This window comes from Sminthopsis crassicaudata, chromosome 6, assembly GCF_048593235.1.
Source record: "Sminthopsis crassicaudata isolate SCR6 chromosome 6, ASM4859323v1, whole genome shotgun sequence".
Lineage (NCBI taxonomy): Eukaryota > Metazoa > Chordata > Mammalia > Dasyuromorphia > Dasyuridae > Sminthopsis > Sminthopsis crassicaudata.
In genome coordinates this window covers 172,438,378-172,460,023 of record NC_133622.1, presented here as the reverse complement: position 1 = coordinate 172,460,023, position 21,646 = coordinate 172,438,378, and the positions used below count along the sequence as shown (strand labels likewise).

Below are 21,646 nucleotides of genomic sequence, written 5' to 3'. Positions count from 1 at the left end.
GACTCCCCCAGAATTTCTTGAAAATACAAATGTTCTCCTTGGAGTCATGTTAGCTGCTTGTGGCCCCATCCTCCCATCTATTCGATCTCAATTCCTTCCTGCTATACCCTCTTCATTCCCTCCTTCCTCTTTCAGTGTCTGCTGTCATTGAGGTCACTTTGATCACTAATCTGGGTGGTATTTGTATATCTGAGTTGTCTTCTGGGGGATCCAACTCAAAATTATCTAAAACGTGCCTGGCTCCTATTCTTCTGCACCCTCCCCACACCCAATCCCCACCATAGAGCTGCAGGACTGTCAAGTTGAACCCTGCAAATGAGCAGACTGATTCTGACCTGACCCAGGCCAGCATTGCCTTAGCCACACGTTGTGGCCATGTCTTGTATATTGTATGTATAAAACACAAAGTTGAATTCTGACTATTTTTAAGACAAAAGTCTGTTAAACTTTTTTATTGTAAAGAATATTTATTATGTGAATCTCTATTATTTTATGATATTTATTGCAAAGGACTGTTGAAATGTACTCATGTCTGAATATAACAAAAATAGCAGTACCTAACAAAAAATAAGGGTGGCACAAAGAAAGTACCTATGTTAACTATAATGCAGAAAATATATTAATTAATGAAAGGGTCTCTTCATTTCTTTATTGAGCAGCTTGTGTGGTTAATGGCAATTTTGCCACTGTGTGGTTAAAGACAATTTTGCCAAAGTGCAGTATTGGTTTCGTGATCGACCCAGTCCTTTAATGACAAATTCAGTCATAGTCACAAATTGGGAACAAAAGTATCTCAGATTACATATTGACAATTGCATTAAAGTGTTTAAATCCAGATTTTACAAATCAAATCATAACTCAATTGCTTGCAATTTAAAATAACCTCATTATTAAGTGATTTATTTTTTAATGATCATTTTTATTATTTTTGTAAATTAAAGAGTCCTGGTAATTGAATAGTTACTCAGTACTTTAGCTATGTGGTAAATGTAAGTGGGAGGGGGGAAAAGAGTTTTTTTAAATAGATCAGAACTTTGAGTGGTCCAGGCCAACCAACCTTTTTTACAGATGAGGAAACTGAGACTTAGAGAGCCTCTGATTTACTCAAGTTTGTAAATTGCAGAGCTGCCATTTGAAACCAGGTCATTTGACTCAAAGTCCAGTGCTTGCATTATCATCTGTATATGTTGGATGTCTTATAATGGGGATTTCTCTCATGTATAGATGGGTACATGACTGCTAACTGAAGGTTTCCTTCCAACTCTCAAATTCTGTGGTTCTGTTTTTAGCCTATACAACCTTCCTTCCTTTAAGCAGAAATAAAAATTTCCACCCAGGAGGTATCAAGTGCTGGGTATGGAAGCTGGAAGACATGGATTTGGATTTTTACCTGTAATTTGTGATTAGCTTGGTGACCCTTTAACCTCTAGGAACTTCAGATCCAATAGGTAAAGTTTAATTAATGAAGGGTTTTAGAAAAAGAAAGTAATCCAAATTGCACCAACTCCCAATTATATATAGCACATTGGCACTTGGAAAAGTACTTTGTGGGAGGGAAAACCCCTGTGAGGTAGTTATAAGTATTATCATCCCCATTTTACACAGGAAGAAACCAGCTCAGAGACTTGGGGTCACATAAGTAGATGTGTCTATGCAGAATTGGAATCCAGTTCCCTGACTTCATTCTTGAGCTTGATCCAACACTTGCTACTGTGTTATGTCAAAGATCTATTTTGTATCCATTTACAGATGTTTAATGTAGCTTAACCAGTGTCAGTGTAGAGCCATGCACTTTTTGAATCAAGCTTCTGATATAAGAAGGATTTAAGTCTTGATTTAAGTCATGATCATACAAGAAAAAAGTGCTAAAGTCAACATTGGGACCCAGTCCTGAACTCTCCCCAATATGTGATCTTTACCTTTTCCCTTGCTGCCTCCTTCTGGTTACTGAAAGATGTGTGTTTTCCCTATAAACAAACTTGGCATCTGTGTAAATCATTAGTATTGGAGTCAGGAAGATCTGGACATTTTCTATTTTTGGTATGTAAATAACCATTACATATTATGTAACTATTATAATAATAGACAAATCACTTAACTTCTCAGGGTGTCTGCCTGCCAGGAAATTTCCTTAAGATTAGAAATCGATTCTCTGTAACAGTGAAGGGCATTCCCACACCTGGAGACACTTATTCAGAGGAAATAACAAGATTCAGATCGACCTCAAATTGGCTTTGCTATTGAAATGCTACATGGGGGCTGCTGATAGAAACTCCTGTTAATTAACATTAGTGGAGCCAGCTGCCGATGCTATTAGCTGGGATCAGAATAGGACATCAACGTTTTTTCCATTCTCTTGATGACTGAACGTATTTTTGAAGTGATCAGGGGATGGGTTTTCAGGGAAGTTGGAGCTAGAAGAAACTTTAAAAAGTTCTCTGAGTCCCAATCCTCTTTTTCATGAGTAGGAACCAATCCCAGAGAGATAAAGAACCTTGCCTAAGGTCTCCCAGGGACAGGGCTGGATTTTGACTCTTGCCTCTGACTAGTTTTAGAATCCAGACAATAGATTAAAAGGATGTATCTTGAGATTTCTTTTAAAAGTTTAAGGTTATAAGAAGAGAAGTTCAGGTTTTTAATGGATCTTTGCTTGGAGGCAAAACAGATTCCAGTGAACCTTCTGCTACTGACTTTGGCAAGTATCTTCCCTTATGGGTGTTTATTTCTTTACTTAGGAGTAGATAAAGGCAAAAGTAGCTTCAATGGTATCATTATCATTGCCAATATTAAACTCAAGAATTCAGAAACACATGGGTTGGGGGGAGCATTCCTTTGCCTTTTTTACACTATAATGGCAATTAGTGTGAATGGAAAGGAAGGAAACAAGCATTTATTAGGCACTTACTGTGTGTTATGCACTCTGCCTAAAGCTTTAAAAGTAGCTCATTTGATTCTCATAACAACTCTGGGAAATAAGTGCTATTATTATCCCCATTTTATAGTTAAGGAGACTAAGGCAGGCAGGGGTCAAATGACTTAGCTAGCAAATATATGAGTCTAAATTTGAATTTAGGTCTTTTTGATTTTCAGTCTATCCCATGTGACACATAGCTTTAGAGATGACTAGTTAAGTTTTAGAAGGTTAGATCTGAAAACCACTCTTGGAGGAGGAGAATGATGTTATATGGTGTTCTTTCCCATGTTAGCTTACTTAATTCTAAGATGTTCTTAAAGGTCATTTTAGGGGACAGTGGAGAGAATCTAGAATTTAGAATGAAAGGAACTGGGTTCAAATTCCACCCACCTTTCATGCAATCTCAGATGAATTTCCCTCTGGTTTAAGCGTCTCATTTTTATTTCCAAAATTTCTCAGTTTAACAGGCAAGGAAACAGATTTAGGGGGAGGTGAAATGATTCGTTCAAACTCACAGAGTCAGTTAGTGGAAAGAGCTTAGAATAGAGCCCAGATTCACCTCCCAAACTCAGTATACACTCCATGGGGGCCTAAGGACAGCTATCTTAAGGACGGAACTCTTCAGAGTTCTGGGTTGAGAATCATTCTGAGTTCAAGGCCAGTCTAAAACATTTAACTTTAAGCCTCTGAAGAAGTCACTTCACACTGCCTCGGTTTTCTCACTTGTAAAATGGGGATAATAGCACCTATCTCCTAATGTTATTATTCTGAGTTTCAAAGGAGATAATACTCATAAAGGACTTAAGAGTGCCTGACACAAATAAGTGTTTAATGAATGTTCATTCCTTTCCCTAAAAGCTAGAGAAGCGTTCCACACCCTCAATCAATAAATGCTCTTCTAGCCTTTCTTGGAAAAGGTAATGTAAGGAGCATCTATTTTACTTATGTGAATTTGTAAATAATTTAATATTATATTTAATATTAAAACAAATAATAATTTAACTTGGAACCTGGGATTTCCTTCAGCTAAGTGAACATGACCTACTTGACTTGGTCAATTCAGTAAAATTCAGCTCAATAAACATTTTTAAAGCTTTTTTATTTTCAAAATATATGCATAGATAGTTTTCAGCATTCATCGTAGCAAAACTTTGTGTTTCAAATTTTTTTCTCCCTCTTTCTACCAAGATCTCTTCTAGATGTTTAGTAATCCATGTTAAATGTGTGCAATTTTTCTATATTCTATTTTCACAATTATGCTGCACAAGAAAAATCAGATCAAAAAGGATTAAAAATGAGAAAGAAAACAAAATGCAAGCAAATAACAAAAAAGTGAAAAGACTATGTTGTGATCCACAGTCCCCACAGTCCTCTCTCTGGGAGCAGATGGCTCTTTCCATTGAAAGGCCATTGGAACTGGCCTGAATCACCTGAATGATAAAAAGAGCCACATCCATCAGATGGATAAACATTTATAAAGTGCTACTATACTAGGCACTGTGCTAAGCACTGGGGAAACAAAAGGAAGCAAAATAAGTTCCTGTCCTCAAGGAGCTTATACTCAAAAACCAGCTAGTTATTTGACATCTCGCTTTAAAACCAAATTGAACTTGTTTGGCTTTTTGAATTCATTTTCTGGGTACTTTAAAAAGTAATCTTAGAGGTGTAATGGTTGAAAATCTGCTTCTTCCTTTTTGCCTCACTTATTTCCTTGAGCAAATTGCCTGAGCCACCTTGACAAATCACAGAAAGCACTTTTGTTGAGCTTCCCTCAAGGAGATTGTATTCATTTGGGAGGTATAGTAGATCAAGAGCTGAACTTGGAATTTGGAAGACCAGAGTTCAAATCTACCTCATACACTTAATAATTGTGTGATCCTGGGCAAGTCTCAAGTTCCAGATTTAGTTTTTTTATATGTAAAATGAGGATAAACATATCATCTACTTCACAAGGACTAGAAAGATCAAATGAGATATATTCTAGGGGTAACTAGGTGGTACAGTAGATGGAGGACCAGCCCTGAAGTCAGGAGGACCTGAGTTCAAATTTGGTCTCATACTTTATACTTCCTAGCTGTGTGACCTTGAACAAGTCACTTAACCTCAGTTGCCTCAGGGGGAAAAAAAAGATAATGTTCCAGAGACTAAAGTATTCTATACATTCTAGCACATGCACAGAAAAAAATATGAAATATAAAAGTAATTTTAGGGAGAAAAAATATTCAGAATTAGGGAAGTCAGGAGGTCCTCCTATAGGAGGTAGCCCCTGAGCTGTGTGCTTTGAAAAGAAGCTAGAGATTTTTGGAGCAGTGGATAGAGTGCCTAGTCGGGAAGACTTGAGTTCAAATCCAGATTCAGATACTAGCTATAGGATCCTGGACAAGTCACTTAACCTTGTTTATCTCACAGTTTCTTCATCTGTTAAATGAGATAGAAAGGAAATCACAAAGCAATTCAGTATCTCTGTCAAGAAAACCCTAAAAGGGGTCATGAAGGGATGGCCATGATTGAAAAAAATGACCAATAATAAAAAGGAATTCTAAGGAATGGAAAAGAGGAAAGAGCATAGAGAATACCAACTGTGAAGGCAGAGAACCTGAAATCATATCTTGCCTCTGCACTTCCTACCTGTGATTTTCCTTAGATGGCTTTGGGTCTTTGCTAGTTGCCTTAGTTTTGTAAAATAGGAGAAATAATAGCATATACCTCTTAGGATTGTTGTGAGGATGTAAAGTACTTTACGAACCTTATAGTTCTATATACATGATAGCTCTAGAAGGATTATTTGAGTGCTGAAAACACATTATAGATATACATATAGGCTTACATCTACACCAGGTGTCCTCGAACTCTTAGTGCAGTTTTTGTATTAGGAATTTTGAGAGCCACCTCTCAGTTTTGGGAAACTCAGAATTGATCTCAGTTGAGGAAGGAGCACAAAGACACAGATGATCTCATATAGAGTAGAACTGCTTGATAAACTGAGTACTGTGGGCAATGAACCCTAGAAATTTTTTCACTTTTGACATATCCCAGCTTCTTGAGCCAAAGTCTAGGATAGAGGGAAAGGAAATGTTTTATTTAAGGATACAATCCCCACAATAACACAAAAATCTCCCCCAAACCAATTTAGCTATTACGGATTATTAAAGGTTACTATAAGGAAAGGTTTTGTTGATAGTAGTGAATGGACATTTCATGGTGCCCAGAGTTAAGTGAAGTTTATAATTAAGCCTCTTCAGTAAAAATGTTTTAATACAGCAGTTACTGCACTGTCCAGAAGAAAAAAAAATCATCTTTAATAATGGAAAGGAAGCACTTGCTCCAAGGGTGTGTGGGTGGATAGAAGGAAAGGAAAAAAAACGAGAGAGGGTTCCTCCAGAGAGGCAGAGTGACTTACTATCAGCCATATAAGGGAAAGAGGATATTTTTAGAATCTTTAACTTGTTTTTAAGTTAATGAATTACCAGCCAAGAAATAAATTTAGAGCTGATAAATATGTAGGGTTTCTTAACTGAATAAACTTACTCAGCTAAGATTTATCTCTTGGGAAGCTCAGAGAATTCTGAAATCATCATTTGCTGAATGGGGGGTAGAGAATGGAGGAACATGGGAGAGGGGGCTTTCTTCCAAATACTTTTCTTGATTTGTCACATTTATCATTGGTTGACCAATTCTAGGAGTGAATTAGGGAAATATCGTCATAAAAACTGGCCATTTGGGACAATTAAAAAGGGAGATGGCCTAAAATTTTACTTGGTGAGTTCCTTCACTTGGTATCTTTTAGAGGACTATGGGATTTCATTTAAATTTTACTCTTCTCCACTAACAGGTACCATAAGACCAATGAATGATGGGTGTTATTCCTTAAGAGAAAGGCATTTTTCCTCCTTGGGGCTATCTAGAATCTGGCTTCCTAATACAAATGAGAGTCTTATCTTTATAGAGAAGTAAGATCACAGATTTAGATTTGGAAAGGATCTTGAAAAGATCTACACTGGATAGATCTCCCTCATTTTTCAGATTTACAGATGAGGAAAGTGAGAGTAAGAGAGGTTAATTGCCTTTAAGGCAAATTTTAATCCTCTCAGAGACTTGGCTTTATAATTATTCTGGACTTTAGCTGACCCAATCATCTGTTTTAAGAAAGGAATTTAGTACGTATTCACTGTGTGCCAGTCACTGAGCTAAGAACTTTTCAAATATCTCATTTAATCCCCATAACCATAATAGGTATTATTATTATCCCCAGTTTATAGATGAGGAGACTGAGGCAAACATGTAAAGTGACTTGCTCAGTGTCATAGTTAGGAAGTATCTGAAGTTGTATTTGAATTCAGGACTTCCAGATTCCAGATAGGCACCCCTGCCTGGTGGTAGGTTTACTGAGACACAAATAATCATTATTGATAGAATGAAAAAGAGTGCACGACTGCTTAATCTATGTGAAAAGTGCAATAAATTGACTGAAAAAGCTAAGGATTCCTTAGTGGCAGTAAAAAAGGCATAGTGGGTATACAGGAGGCAGTAGCCCCATGCCTTTCCTCTGCCCCATTCAGCTCATGTAAGGAGTGTGAGGGTCAGTTCTAAGTTCCTTCTTTGAGGAAGGATATTGATGGAGATGAAAGGTATCCAGAGAGCCATGAGTAGGAACTCTCCTTCCTTCCATAGCCAGAGTCCTAGAAAAAGCCTATCTGCCATCTTTGCCTCCACTTGTGGGATTCTTGCAGTCTTGCTATCAATCACATCACTCCAAAATTTGGCATTTAAAGTTCCTCCTACCTTGACTCTAATCTACCCTTTTTTTTTAACATTAAAATATATTTCTTGCTTTCATACACACTGTGGCCCAGACTGTGCCTGAAATACATTCCTTTATGTCTAAACTCGTATTCCTCCACATCCAAATTTGTATTCCTCTCAGGAAATCGTCGGCAGATATGTATTTTCCATTGGATCAGAGACCTAAAGATATCCACACTCAAAATGTAATTTGATGGAGTTTTTCTTTCCCTTTAGAAAATGTCCCAGCTGGAACATGTCTTTCCACCATGCTTTCCCTTGCCTGGTGCTATCATCAGTCCCTTCTGTCACAGGGATGAAGTGACAGTGTCATAATGGCAAAGGAACTTTCTTATACCTTATGGGCTCAGGTGATAAGATAAAAAGATGAACAAGATTTTCTTCAAATAACGACCAAGAAGAAGCATGAACTCCATCTTCTGCAAAGGGGTAAAAGAATGTAAGTAAGATTTGCTTTCAAGTTGAATGTGTCTTATTAACAAACTTTCTCAATAGTCAACAAAAATAGTAAATAAAGCTCTGATTTGTAGTCTGCCAATTTCAGAGGTATAAATAATCATAGTTGAAAGTTTAATAATCATCTCTCCAGGCTGAATCCAAGCAACACATAACAGCTTCTGGACCTTAATCTTCTGTACCCTAGGCTCCCTCCATAACCTAGGATGGCAGCATAGTGGTACAGATAAGGGTGAAAGTTAGGATTCAGGATTGGGTTTGAAATCCACCCAACACATGGGCAAATCAAGCCATTCTATAAAAAGTAATGATTTTCTGAACACTAATGACACTAAGGATTTCCCTTCACTTAAGAACTAGAATTTGGTGATACTAACTGTGTGATCCTGAGTAAGTCACTTAACCCTGTTTGCCTCAGGTTCCTCATCTGTCAAATGAGCTGAAAAAGGAAATGACAAATTACTCCAATATTTTTTGCTAGGAAAATCCCAAATGGGATCATGAAGGTTTAGACAAAAATGAAAATAGCTGAACAACAAAGGAACTAGAATGCTAGAATTTGAAGGAAACATTGTAATGGTATAGTAAATATAAATACACATGCACATATATAAGTATGGTAGGGTCAAAGAGGCTGAACTAATGTAGAAATTTACACAATAGAGACTAACAGTTTGAATAGGATTCAGGGATTTTAGTGTCCTGAATGATGCATGGTAGTATGGTCTAGGGGAGAAAGAGCTGGCCTCTGATTTAGGAAAATCTGGGTACAACATGCCTTTGACTTGCTGTGTGACTTTGGACAAGTCATTTCTCCTCCCCTATGAAGTAGATTGAAGGGGTGTTGACTTGTATAGGTAGAGGGTTTTTTTTAACCTGTGAATTTAATAAAAATCATATAGCCAAGCCCTAGGCTTACTATGAGTCAGTAGTATGGTGTGGCAGCCAAATGAGCTAAGATGAAGGCATAACTTCCAGGAATAAGGAGGTGGCAGTGATATTCAGTGATAAATTGGAGATTCTCCAGGGGGGTGTCAGCTATGAAGCCTTCCTCAGCCACCTAAGATCAAAGGGATTATGCAGAAGCAACCAGGATGGTTTGAGTTGTGCTCTGAGATCATGTCTTGAGCCTTAGTTGAAAGAAACAAGGATACTTATTGTGAAGAAAATATATGGAAAGTGAGAATATTTTGGAAGTGGAAAAGGGAAGGGATGTCAGCTACCTTTAAGTATTTAAAGGATCCATAAATAGAAGAGGGATTATACTTTTGTTTTGGTTTTAAGGTCAGAAGTAGGGGTCATAAATAGAAATGATAAAGAGGCAAATTTAGACTGACTCAAATATTTCAGGGAAATGTTAATAATTAGGAGCAGTCCAAAAGTGGAATAGATTGCCTTTAAAGGTAGTGTGTTTCTCTCTATGGAGAGAAGTAGAGGCCAAATGATCACATGTGAGGACATGGATTGGACAAAATGGTCATTGAGGCCCTTCCAATTTCAAAATTCAGAGATTCTATGATGTAGCAGCAGGCTTCTATCATTTGTGTCCCATTGGGTGCTAGATGAGGAGGGAGGGGAAGGCAAGACAGGCAGCTACCCAATACTTGGAAGGGGCACTATTAATATGATTTTTTAAAAATAAAAATTCATCTGTTTCAATACAATGGAAATTCCATCTTCTGTGATATGTTATAATGACTGTTTTTTTTTTTTTTGGTTTTGTTTTTATTTGGCAACACATAAAACTCCATGTGCTTTAGTAAAGGCTCAAAGCCTCCAATGGATAATAGCATCCAGGTAGAGTCACATTATGGTATCTTATCCTGGATCTGTCCTCATTCCTGGTTTAACAAATAAACATATTTCTGAAAAGTTAAACGCAGATGCAGGAAGTCAGGCCGATTCATATATTGTTGATGGAGTGATCAATTAGTCCTATTATTCTGGAAAATAGAAAAATCAAAAAAAAAAAAAAAAAAAGAAAAGAAAAGAAAAGAAAAGAAAAAAAGAAAAAGAAAAATCCTTAAACGTTTGAGTCTAACTTTTTTGGCTCAAAAATTCCATTGCTTGCTCTATGCCCCATGAAGGCTAAAGATAAAAGTGAAGAGATTCTACTTTTTTTTTTTTTTTTTAAGTTTTTATTATAAACTTAACAGACATCGACAAAAAAGAATCAGAAAAGATTATGTCTGAAATTCTGAAATTTTGTTGTGTACAGTTTTAGGTGGTGCAGTTAATCAAGTGCTAGACTGTGAATCAGGAAGATATCCTCCCAAGTTCAAATTTGAACTCTAATTGGGTGACCCTGGGCAAGTGACTTAATTGTGTTTCCCTCAGTTTGCTCATCTGTGAAATGAGCTAGAGAAGGCAAACCACTCCAGTATCTTTGTCAAGAAAATTCCAAAAATGGGGTCATGGAGAGTTGGACATGACTGAAATGACCAAACAATAACAACAATATTAAATTAAACATGGTAGTCCCAACACAGTGATTTTAGTGATCTCCCTCCCCCCCAACCCCTTTTGAATTTCCTGCTGCTATTTTCTGAATATTTTTAAATTTTTCATTGGTATGTTTTTCTTCTTTATTTTTTCTCAATTACACATAAACAAAAATTTTTAATATTCACTTAAAAAAAATGAGTCCCAAATTCTGTCCTTTCTTTCTTCTTCCCCTCTCCTTGATAAGGCAAGCAATTTGCTGTAAAGTATACATGTGCAGTCATGCAAAGCATTTCCATGTTTGCCATGTGGCTAAAGAAAACACAGGTCAAAAAACTAAGAATAAAAAATAATTAAAAACACACACACACACACACACACACACACACACACACACACACACACTAAACAGTATCCTGAAATCTGCATTTAAACTCTATCAGTTCTTTATCCTAAGGTGTATTTTTATATATCTATATCTTTATATCTATAGACATATATTTGTGGCAACAAAAAACTGGGAGGAAATTGAGTAAAAATCAATTGGGGCCAGCTGATCAAATTGTGGTGTATGACATAATGGAATATCATGACACTATAAGAAAGGATAACTATGGTGAGCCCAGAAATCTTTAGAAATCTTGTTTGAACTGATGCATCACAAATTATCCAGCCCCAAAGGAACATTTTATATGATGACCACAACAATTCAAAGGAAAACAGGCCTCAAAAATGTAAGAACTCTGATCTGTGGTGTCTAATTGTGACTTTAAAGAACTCATGATGAAGTATATCCCCCCCATTTTGGACCTGAGTTTGACTCTTTTTAAAAGTTTAGATCTCCTGCTTTATTTGTTTTAATAATTTTCCCCAATTCTATGCAATCTTTAAAATTATCTTTAATTATTAATAAATTAATTTAATTAATTATATTAATTTTAATTTAAAAAAAAATTTGAGTTCTGAGTTTGAATCTTGTCTCAGATCCTTGTTTAAGAAAGTGACTTAACTTCTCTAAACTTCAGTTTCATCATCTGAGTTAGATTCAATGATCTGTAAGGTCCCTTTCAGCACTAAATCTATGGTGCCAAGTTTTTTTTGGACATCAATCCTAAATCTGCCTAGTTATGACTTCTACCCATTGCTCCTGTTTCTTCAAATGGTAACTTTGTAATAAGAAGTTTCAGTTACATAATAAAATTGGAAACTAGATTGTAAAGGGCTGAGAATTGTATGAGAGGAGAAGGATGTAGAAACAGAGGGACTAGATAGCTTTTTCTACGAGTTTGACCATCAAAAAAAGTTATAATAATCTGAGGGGATAGTGTGGTTTAGGGAGGCTTTTTTTTTTTAAAGAATGGGGTGGCCTGTGCATATTTGTAGAATACAGGGAACAAGCCTGTGAATTAGGAGAGATCAAAGAACAGAAAGAAGAAATAATGTATTAGGAGAGATAGGAAATGACAGGTATATTTAAAGGGATTGGCCATGATGAGGAAAAGAACCATTCACAGACTGGAAGGAAGGAAGCAAGGATTGGGGATGCTATAAAAAAGTTTGAAGTAGAGAGCAGTGGAGGAGAGGAAGCTTCCAGGGAAAAGGCCTCTATATTTTCAATAAAGCAAAACAAAATCCTGTACTGGAAGGGTAGAGGCAGGGCAGGTTGTGAAAGGTTTGAAGAGAGAGGAAAAGGCTTCTCTAGGTGGAGGGTTATAGAAAATCAATTGGGGGGGGCAATAAAAAATTTCTTCCATGCAGGGAAGATCCAGTTGGAATTAGTTTCATCTGTGAGCTCATTCACTTGGGAGTCCCTCCAATGATGCAGATCCCAACTCATCCCTGGCAGTCCATCTACGGTGATCCTTATCCTCATTGTCTTCAAAGTTCTTTGTAGGAAGATTTGTTTAATATACTGAAGGTTTTTATTTATTTCTCCCAACAATGAAAGAGAACAGATGGAATACTCTGTTTTTTCTATCTGTCATTCTTGCCATGGAACCAACCTGCCATCTCATCATTCTTGCCATAATAGCATCTTTTTAATGTTAAACATGTTAGAATATATGTTAAATCCAATATATGTATATATTTATACAATTATCTTGCTGCACAAGAAAAATCAGATCAAAAAGAAAAAAGTGAGAAAGAAAACAAAATGCAAGAGAACAACAGCAAAAAGTGAAAATGCTATGTTGTGACATGATAGCATCTTTTTGTTACTATTATCTTTTGGAATTCTTTATTGGTCATATGGCACAGCTTGATTAAAACTCAACATGCACCTCTTCATTGCTCTCAAAATTATACCCATCTTGACTTTTCTAAAGGCAGTAGAAATCAGAGAACAAACATTTATGATGGATCCAGTCACTATATCTGAATGATTCCCTCTAGCAATTTAGCAATAGATAATTTGGAGCAAGGAAGTGGTTGTTTAGATTAATTTAGAATTGGGCTTTGTCAAGGAATAAGTCATGATAGGACAATGGCAGAAAGGGTTTCAGGAGTTGATAACAACTTAACCCTGAGTCAAATTTGGAAAGGGAGAAAAATGAACTCAGTTCCAGGTGCTCAGGAATGATTGAGAAATAGAGGGACTGAGGTTGCTGGTGAAAGTGGAGAATAGGTTTAGCAAGAGTAAAGAGTTAGGGGAAATGTGATGAGAGATTAAGATTGCATAAAGGAATTCAGGATTTTCCATTGTGGAAGTAGAACATTAACAGTGATCATAAAATTAAAGCTGCACAATAGAGTGGAGAAGAAGGTCGTATAAATGGAAGACCAAGGTGTTTGTGGAATCAGGAAGACCAAAGTGCAAATCCCGCTTTAGTTATTTGCTAGTATGGCCCTGGGCATGTCACTTTAACCTCTCTGTGCCCCATATTCCTCCTCTGTAAATGAAAATCATAAAAATGCATTGTATGGACTTATTTTTGTTGCTATTGTCACCAGAAGGCATTACCAACTCTAAAGCTTGTAAGATAGCTTCTGTTTGTGGACACACTTATATTAGGTCATAGTGGGAAGCTCAGTGAATAAAAGCTGAGTCTGGAGTCAGGAAGATTTGACTTCAAAATATGGCCTTAAATACTAGCTGTATGATCCCTGGCAAGTCACTTAACCCTGTTTGGCTTCAGGTGCCTCACCTATAAAATGGACTGGAGAAGAAAATGGCAAACCTCTGCAGTGTCTTTGCCAAGAAAACCGCAGATGGGATCATGACGAGTTGGATACAACTGAGCAATAGCACATTAGGTGATGATGAGTTAGCGTTTTCTCTCTCAACTCCCATTAGATTTGGGCTAAAGTAGCTTGCCCATGGATGCTCACACAACTGAGTGTCAGAGGCAGGAAATGGATTCTGGTCTGCTTGACTCCAGGTCTAGCTGTCTCTCCACCTCATTATTGGTGAGGCTGAAATCACAGCTTCATGCATTTATCAAAGCACTTCGTATTCAAATATTATAGCATTTCATCTACAATTGTAATACTTTCTGGGAAATGTAATCTGGCTGGAATTTAATAGAAGATTGGTCATCTTGATTCCAGGGTAGTGTTCTTGCTGTCAAATGAAATGTTGAGTGTCCCCCAGTTGAAGTTATTTTGGGGGCTTTATCGACAGCAGGACCCCCCTTTTTTTTGTCAGATGTCTGAAGGGAACCAGGCCAACCCTCCATAGGGTGGGCTTTTGATGAAAGGCCCTGCTTGCCAGTCTGCCTGCCCTCTTCTCATTAAGAAGGGCAAAGAGCCTGCTTGTTGGGTTCCTGTTTGGGAAAACTGGGCAGCCCAGAGAGAAATCTTAATAATCACTTTGCTCTCGGGCTCGGAAACGAGAGCCAGATCCCAGGGCCTTCTCATTCAAAGCCTTTATTTCGGCAGATTTTTTTTTCTGTGGTCCTCACAGAACAGATCAGCCTTGGGTTTCTCTAGGGGGATTGGGGAGCAGGAATGCGGGCTTTGTCTTCATGAATAGCCAAGCACAAATTAGGGGGATGCCAATTTCCGGTGGCCTTTCAGGCCTGCAACTCGAGCCCTGCACGCTCCTGGCCCTTGCACAAGGGGAAACAATGGGGGACTTCTTTCAGGTTTCACTTCAGGGCTCCCAGAGACCAGGGAAGCAGCTAAAGCCCTACTTTACAGGTAATTAACACTAGATAATGTTGGGTGGGCATTTTTTGGATAGTTGATAAAAGAGGGGGGGAAAGCTTGCAGCTCTGGGATCTGGATACTCCACAGAGGAGGTGTTCAAGGAGGGATAAAAGAAGCATCTTAGCATTAATAAGGAAGATGGGATAGGTGGGCCAAATGTACTCCTCAGTGCATGGCCTTATAAGCTATTATAAAAGAAGAGATAGGACAGTATTAATGTTCCAAAGGAAAAGTAAGAGAGAGAATGGCATTCTGCTTCTGAAAAGGCTAGTGATGTTAGAAGACCCAGTTCAATTTGATGGATAGGATGCTGAGTCTAGACACAGAAAGGATTCTTAGGGATCTTCTGGTCTGACTCCTTTTATAGATGAGGAAACAAAAATCCCATGGCAGTTAAGTGACTTTGAACTCATTTAAGTGACTCTAAAACCGATATTCTTTTTCACTGAGCCACAAGCATCCCTTATGCTGGGTTTGTAATTAGGAAGTTCAAATCCCTATGTGACCCTGGATGAGTCAATTAACCTGTTTGCCTCATTTTCTTTAATTTTAAAGTGGGGATCCGAATAGTACTTACCTTCCAGGGTTATTATAAGGATTATGAGATCATATTTGTGAAGCACTTAGCACAATCTGGCACACAGGATATGTTATATAAAGACTCATTTCCTCTTTCATCCCTTGCTATGGCTAGGTACTATGTAAGGGATCAGGAATCAGAAGACAAAAATGAAATAGCCGAAACCTTCTTGGGGCCTGCAATTTATTTGATTTGTACATACATAATACATGTAATGGGGGTGGATCAGGGAGTTGATTTTTCTCTCTTCCATTTGCTTTATTTGGAGCATAGTCAATGGATCACTCATTGGAGCTCAGCTGAGTAAGGTCAAGTAATTTCAGAAGATAGAAAGGGGTCCCACACTCTGTGTGTGTGTGTGTGTGTGTGTGTGTGTGTGTGTGTGTGTGTGTGTGTGTGTATGTGTATTGGGGATGAGGAAAGGCCTGAGTGGTACTTGGAAGGAAGCTAAAGATTCTAAGTTATTAATCCATTTACTTTGTCTCTGAATCTCTCTGTCTCTGTCTTTCTCTCTGTGTCTGTTTCTGCCTCTCTGTGTCTCTGACTCTCTCTCTCTCCTTCCTCCCTGTGCCTCCATCTCTGTCTCTCTTCTGTTTATGTTTCTCCCTCTTTCTCTCCTATAATACATTAATATAGAATATATATTTGAAGGAAGGAAGGAGGGTTGAGGGGAAACCCCTATCGGTTGAATATTCCAGTTAGTGAAGATAGTAATAGCTAACATTTTGAATGATGGCTAATCTGTGCCAGGACTATATGAAGGGCTTTATAGTTATTATCTTATTTGATACTCACAAACAGCCCTGAGAGACTGATACTATTACATTCTCCCCATTCCCCATTTTACAGATGAGGAAATTGAGGTAGAGAGAATTTCAGAGACTTGCCTAGGATCACACAGCTGGGACTAAGTGTCTGAGGCTAGATTTGAACTCAGACAAATGAAATATTAAGGTTTTTTCCCCCCCTCCTTTTTGGCTTTGAGAGTTTGTATTGGCCCTTAAAACCTGTAGTGGCTCACATCCTGAATATCCTGTTCACAGATTCTGAAGAGTAAGAAATAGGGAGTAGCCTATTCATCACTTGTAAAGTCACCATTTATTCAGCTTTTAATGTGTACCTAAGATATGCTAAGCCTAGGGACATACATACAAGCAGAATGATAATTTCTGCCTTCAAAAATTTATATTTTAATGCAAAACCAAATCTAAACCAAACCTAAGATATAAATGTGGGCTGAAAAAGGAAAGGAGAGAAGATATGTTTCTTTAAAGTCTACTTGAAGAAAAAAATATCTTTATAGAAGAAGTGTTTAAACAATTTTGTTCCGTATGGAAGAAATTCTTTAATCAAACATGATGAAATTAAAATTCTAGCCATTGGCTTGTAGCATATAGAGGCAATTGGATGGTGCAGTAGTTAGTGCTAGACCTGAAGTCAAGAAGAACTGCGTTCAAATGTTCTCTGACTCACTTAATAGCTGTGTAATCCCATGGCTCCTGTTTTTCCTCTCTGTAAAACGGGGATCTTATTAGCACCTAAAGATTACTGTGAAGATAAAATCTGTGCTTTGCAAACCTTAAAGCTATATAAATGCTGGCTATTATTATTTCTGAAGGTTGAACCAGGATGCTCTACTATTATACTTCATATATTTATCTATTCTTCCCATTAGCATTTGTGTTCTTGTGGGAGAGAGCAACCCATGTTTAGGTGAGGAATACTGCTCATACTCTGCCATTTTAGTAGGTTTGATCTAATTGTGACAACTGGGTGATCATTAAAAACAAACATATCACTGGGCTTGGCTTGGGAACTATAGTTTTAGGAATATAGAACCACAGATAACCTTAAACCTGTTACAGCTTTCCCTTAGGAAACAACAGGTTGAGTCGAAGAGCTCAGTGAGAATGCTAATTATATTCTATATTAACATATGGGAATAACACTGACATGCTCAAAATGTCATGAGACATTTGGGTGAATCCAGTCTGAATTCTGCCTCAGACACTTACTAGCTGTGTGACCTTGTGCAGGTCACTTGTTCTGTGCTTCAGTTCTTCATCTGGTATCGATAATAATAATACCTACTTCCCTGAGTTGTTGTGAGGATTAAATGTTATTGGTAACATATATAATATGCTTTGCAAAACTTAAGGCATTGTATAAATATTAGCCATTATTCATTCATTCAATTAAAATTTGGGTGCTTGTTCTCTTAAGTCATTCTTCCTTCATCAAAGAGTTCTCCTCTGCCCCCTTGGGTTCAAACTTCAAATGTTTACATCGATGTCTGCTCAAATTCCCATACTGCTTAGTTTATCCACCTCCTCAGTTGTATTCTAACTCACACATACCTGGAAGTCATACTCTCAATCCTATCATCACAGACAAATGTTCCAGTTCCATAATCCATATCATTGAAATTCCTCTAACTTTGACCTTCTGTCCTTCCTGCTCTCCTTTTCCATCCTGTTCTTTTCTTTGCAACCGCTGGTCCTTTTTATCCATCTCAGCTTTCTGAGACCATCAAGTCTGACTAATCCTTATCAATAAAATGCTCTTCAAAAATCTTGATCCAACTTTATATTGTCTTTCACTTGAGTCCCCTGTCCTATACTGCTTCCTTTCTTCAGTGAAACTAGAGGTTACTCCCACCGCTAGACTTCTCTTCTCCTATCTATTTGCTGAACACTGCTGGAGGAATCACACAACTGGAAAGGTTCAATACAAAATTATGTTATCCAGCTGCAAGTGCTTCAGGCTAATTCTTTTATTCCTTTCAAATTGACTCTACTGAACTTCACACTGGATGTTCAAATTCATCACTTTTTGTTTTTTCTTCTTAAGCTACCTAGAGATTTTTCTATACAATATCTACTCCCTGTATCTTGAGCTCCTTCTCCCTACTCAGTTCTATACTTCAAATCACCTTGATATCATTCCTAATCCATTTTCCTTTTTGTTGTTTTATCTCTGTCTGTCTGACTCTTTATGATCACAGGTGGATATTTTCTCCTTTTTTTTTTTTTTTTTTTTTTTTTTTTTTTGATTTCTTGACAAGGATTTTGGAGTGTTTTGTCATTTCCTTCTTCAGCTCATTTTAATGGATGAGGAAACTAAGGTAAAGAAGGTTGATTAACTTTCCCAGGATCACATAGCTAGTAAAGTCTGAAGCCAGATTTGAACTCAGGAAGATGAACCTTTCTGACTCCAGGCTTAGCACTCTCTCCACTGCAGGACCATCTGTTTGCCCCTCCAAAACTCTTATGATGCCGTTTAGGGTTTTCTTGGCAAAGATACAGGAACGGTTTGCCATTTTCTTTTCAGTTCATTTTATAGATGGGGAAACTGAGGCAAACAGGGCTAAGTGACTTGCCACAGCTAGTAAGTGAGGCCAGATTTGAACTCGGGAAAATCAGTGTTTCTGACTCCAGGCCTGGTGCTCTACCTGTTGTGCTTCTTCACTTTAAAACAAAACATTTTGGATCTGGGAGTTTCCATCTCTCTCCTGTTGGCTTCCTTCTCCGTTTTCATCCTGTATCACTCCCAACTCAACCCACTGAGCTTCTGTTTTTTTCTACTGTCTTCCATAGTCCAGTATCCCCAAACATCCCCTGTCCCCGAGATGATCCACATCTCGCTGGCTCAGAGTCTCTTCTGATACCCTCAGAATATAGGTCTTCCCTAAGTCTCCACAGATGTAGGAAAGTAGTAACTCTACTTATCAATTCCTATATGGCCTTTTTTTCATCCCACAATGCTTCTAGCACAAAGAACTTCCAGTTGCCTATAAAGATTTGATACAGTACTTCTTCCCATGCTGTTGAACTTCTTCCCACTTCACCCTGAGGACCTGTCTGGCCTTATAATATTATACAAAGGGCTTGGATTCCCCTCAGAAGGGAGAATAAATGAGATTGTTAGAAAGGTAACTCACTGATATTCTGGTGTGTGCTACTTTTTACTTCAGGGACAGACAGACCACTGCAAGGCCTTTATCTTTCAGACCTGCTGGAAGACCTTGGTTTCACCTCAGCAGGGATATGGATTTGGGGCTTTCAGAAAGGCAGCTCTTTTCCCATGGGATGGACACTACCACAGCCCACCCCTGACGCTACAACTCAGATCTGAGTCAGAGAAAGTTCCACTCATCTGTCATCAGCAGCCAATCTGTTCTCATCTACTTCTACCAGAAGCTAAGAAAATGTCGATTGCCTACAGAGGGAGTTTCCAAAGACTCTGTGTCAAGAACCCTCTCTGAATTCAAAAAAGATCATAAAGTCTTAGTAATGCTAGTGGCTAAACCAAGCAAACTTTGTTAGAAAAGGCTTCTGCAGGAGCACACCCTGTTTTGCTGAGAAAGCCATGGCCAGTGGATTGGCTGGCCAGTTCTTTCTTCTTTACGAGCCACATTAAAACATTTAACGACTTCCTATGAGCTTTATCTCCCCAGGTGAACGCCAGAGCTCATCATTTTCTGGACAGTAACTGGCTTGGGATTAGGTAATCAAATTTATGGTGTCTCCTGTCAAAATCAGCAGATTCTCATTCAGACTATACAAGAAGCACCTTCAAAAAGATGGCAACATGTGTATTTTGTGAAGTTATTAAGCATTTATTAAGCACCCACTATTTGCAAGGCACCAGGGACAGAAGGAACAAATAAAAGATTTATTGATTTAGTTTTGGAAAGGACTTAGCCTTGTTATTTTACAGGGGGGAAACTGAGGCAGAGACTTATCACAGCTCACCTAGTAAGTAATAAAGCTAGGAATCAAATCTAGGTTCTCTAATTCCACATTTAACATTTTTTCTCCTTTGCTATCTTGTTTTTCTTACTCTGCTGTCAAGGACTTCACACTCTCCTGGGAGAGAGAAAACATAAAAGTTAAGTTTATAAAGATGATTTTGAGAGAGAGCACCATGCTGTGGGGAAAGAATCTGCGATGATGATCATTAGCAACAGAAGCAAACAGTACCTGGTACAAAGTTAGTGCTTAACAAATCCTTGGCTTAGAGAAGTATTTTACTTTCACTGTTGTTCAATTGTGTCCAATTCTTCATGAATCCATGGACCATATTGACAATATATCCATGGGATTGTCTTGGAAAGACACACAGTGGTTTGCCATTTCCTTCCCTGTTAGATTAAAGTAAACAGAAATTAATTGACTTGTCTCTGGTCATACAGCTAGTAGGTGACTGAGGCTGGGTTTGAACTCAGATATTCCTAACTCCTGGCCCAGTGTTCTATCCACTATACTACCTGAAATAGAGTGGTCCAACTATACTACTATACTACCTCTTTGCTCTCACTAAGTGACTTTAAATGACCACTCATGAGCACTCTATTTGAGTTAGTTTCTTTATTTATAAAATGAGCTGGAGAAGAAAATCGCAGACTAATATCTTTGCTAAGAAAACCCCAAATGGGTTCAGGGAAAATTGGACAGGACGGAACAACTCCTCTATTAAGGTGTAAGTTTTTTGAGGACAGGAATTGTTTTTACTTTTCTTTGTACTTAACACAGTGTCTACAGAGCATATAATTAAATGATTAATAGAATGAATGAATTGAAATTCATTGAAATTCAACTCTATTTGTCCAGTATTCTATGTACACAGAGGAAGAACCAGTCTATTTTAGTTGATCATTACACAATTTTTCTTTTGCTGTGGTCCTGGTTCTGCTTGTTTTGTTCAGCATCAGTTCATGTAAATCTTTCCAGGACTTTCTAAAATCTAAAATCAAATCTTTTATTTGTTCCTTCTGTCCCTGGTGCCTTGCAAATAGTGGGTGCTTAATAAATGCTTCCATTACTTTCACATGCCATAACTTATTCAGCTATTCCCTAATTGATGGGTGATGCTATTTTAAATAAAGTGTTTTTTGATGGCTTCATTAGACCAGCCTCTTCTGTATCACCTTGGGACTGAACACAGCTGGAGAAATACAGTTGTTCTTTTCTTTTCTTTTTTTTTTTTTTAATAATATAAAGCAAATTTCCTTACCCTCCTGTCCCCAAGTGTCACCTAAACCTATGATCTTTTAAGTCAAAAAAGGAGGATGGAGAAGAGCAAAAATTGTTCAACACTGCTTCCTTCTCCAACCACGCCTCCTTTCCCTTCCAAGCTGCCAAATATGCCATTTCAATTTTTAAAAAAAATGCCATAGGATTGATAAGAGTAGAGGACAAAAGCTGTGGAGAAATCAATGCAATTGGAGTCAGAGAACTAGTCTCTGTAGGTTTCATTTTCCTGTAAAATATGTGAATTGAACTTATGGGGAAAAAAAAGTT

General features: G+C 37.7%; 1 long non-coding RNA gene across 1 annotated transcript; it reads left to right on the top strand.

The window, feature by feature from the left end:
• Nucleotides 1–7: 7 nt before the first annotated feature.
• On the top strand, nucleotides 8–20,816 carry LOC141547770 (uncharacterized). Its single transcript, XR_012483619.1, has 3 exons — nucleotides 8–2,695; nucleotides 7,934–8,156; nucleotides 19,318–20,816. It is a non-coding gene; the product is annotated as an uncharacterized LOC141547770 (long non-coding RNA).
• Nucleotides 20,817–21,646: the final 830 nt, after the last annotated feature.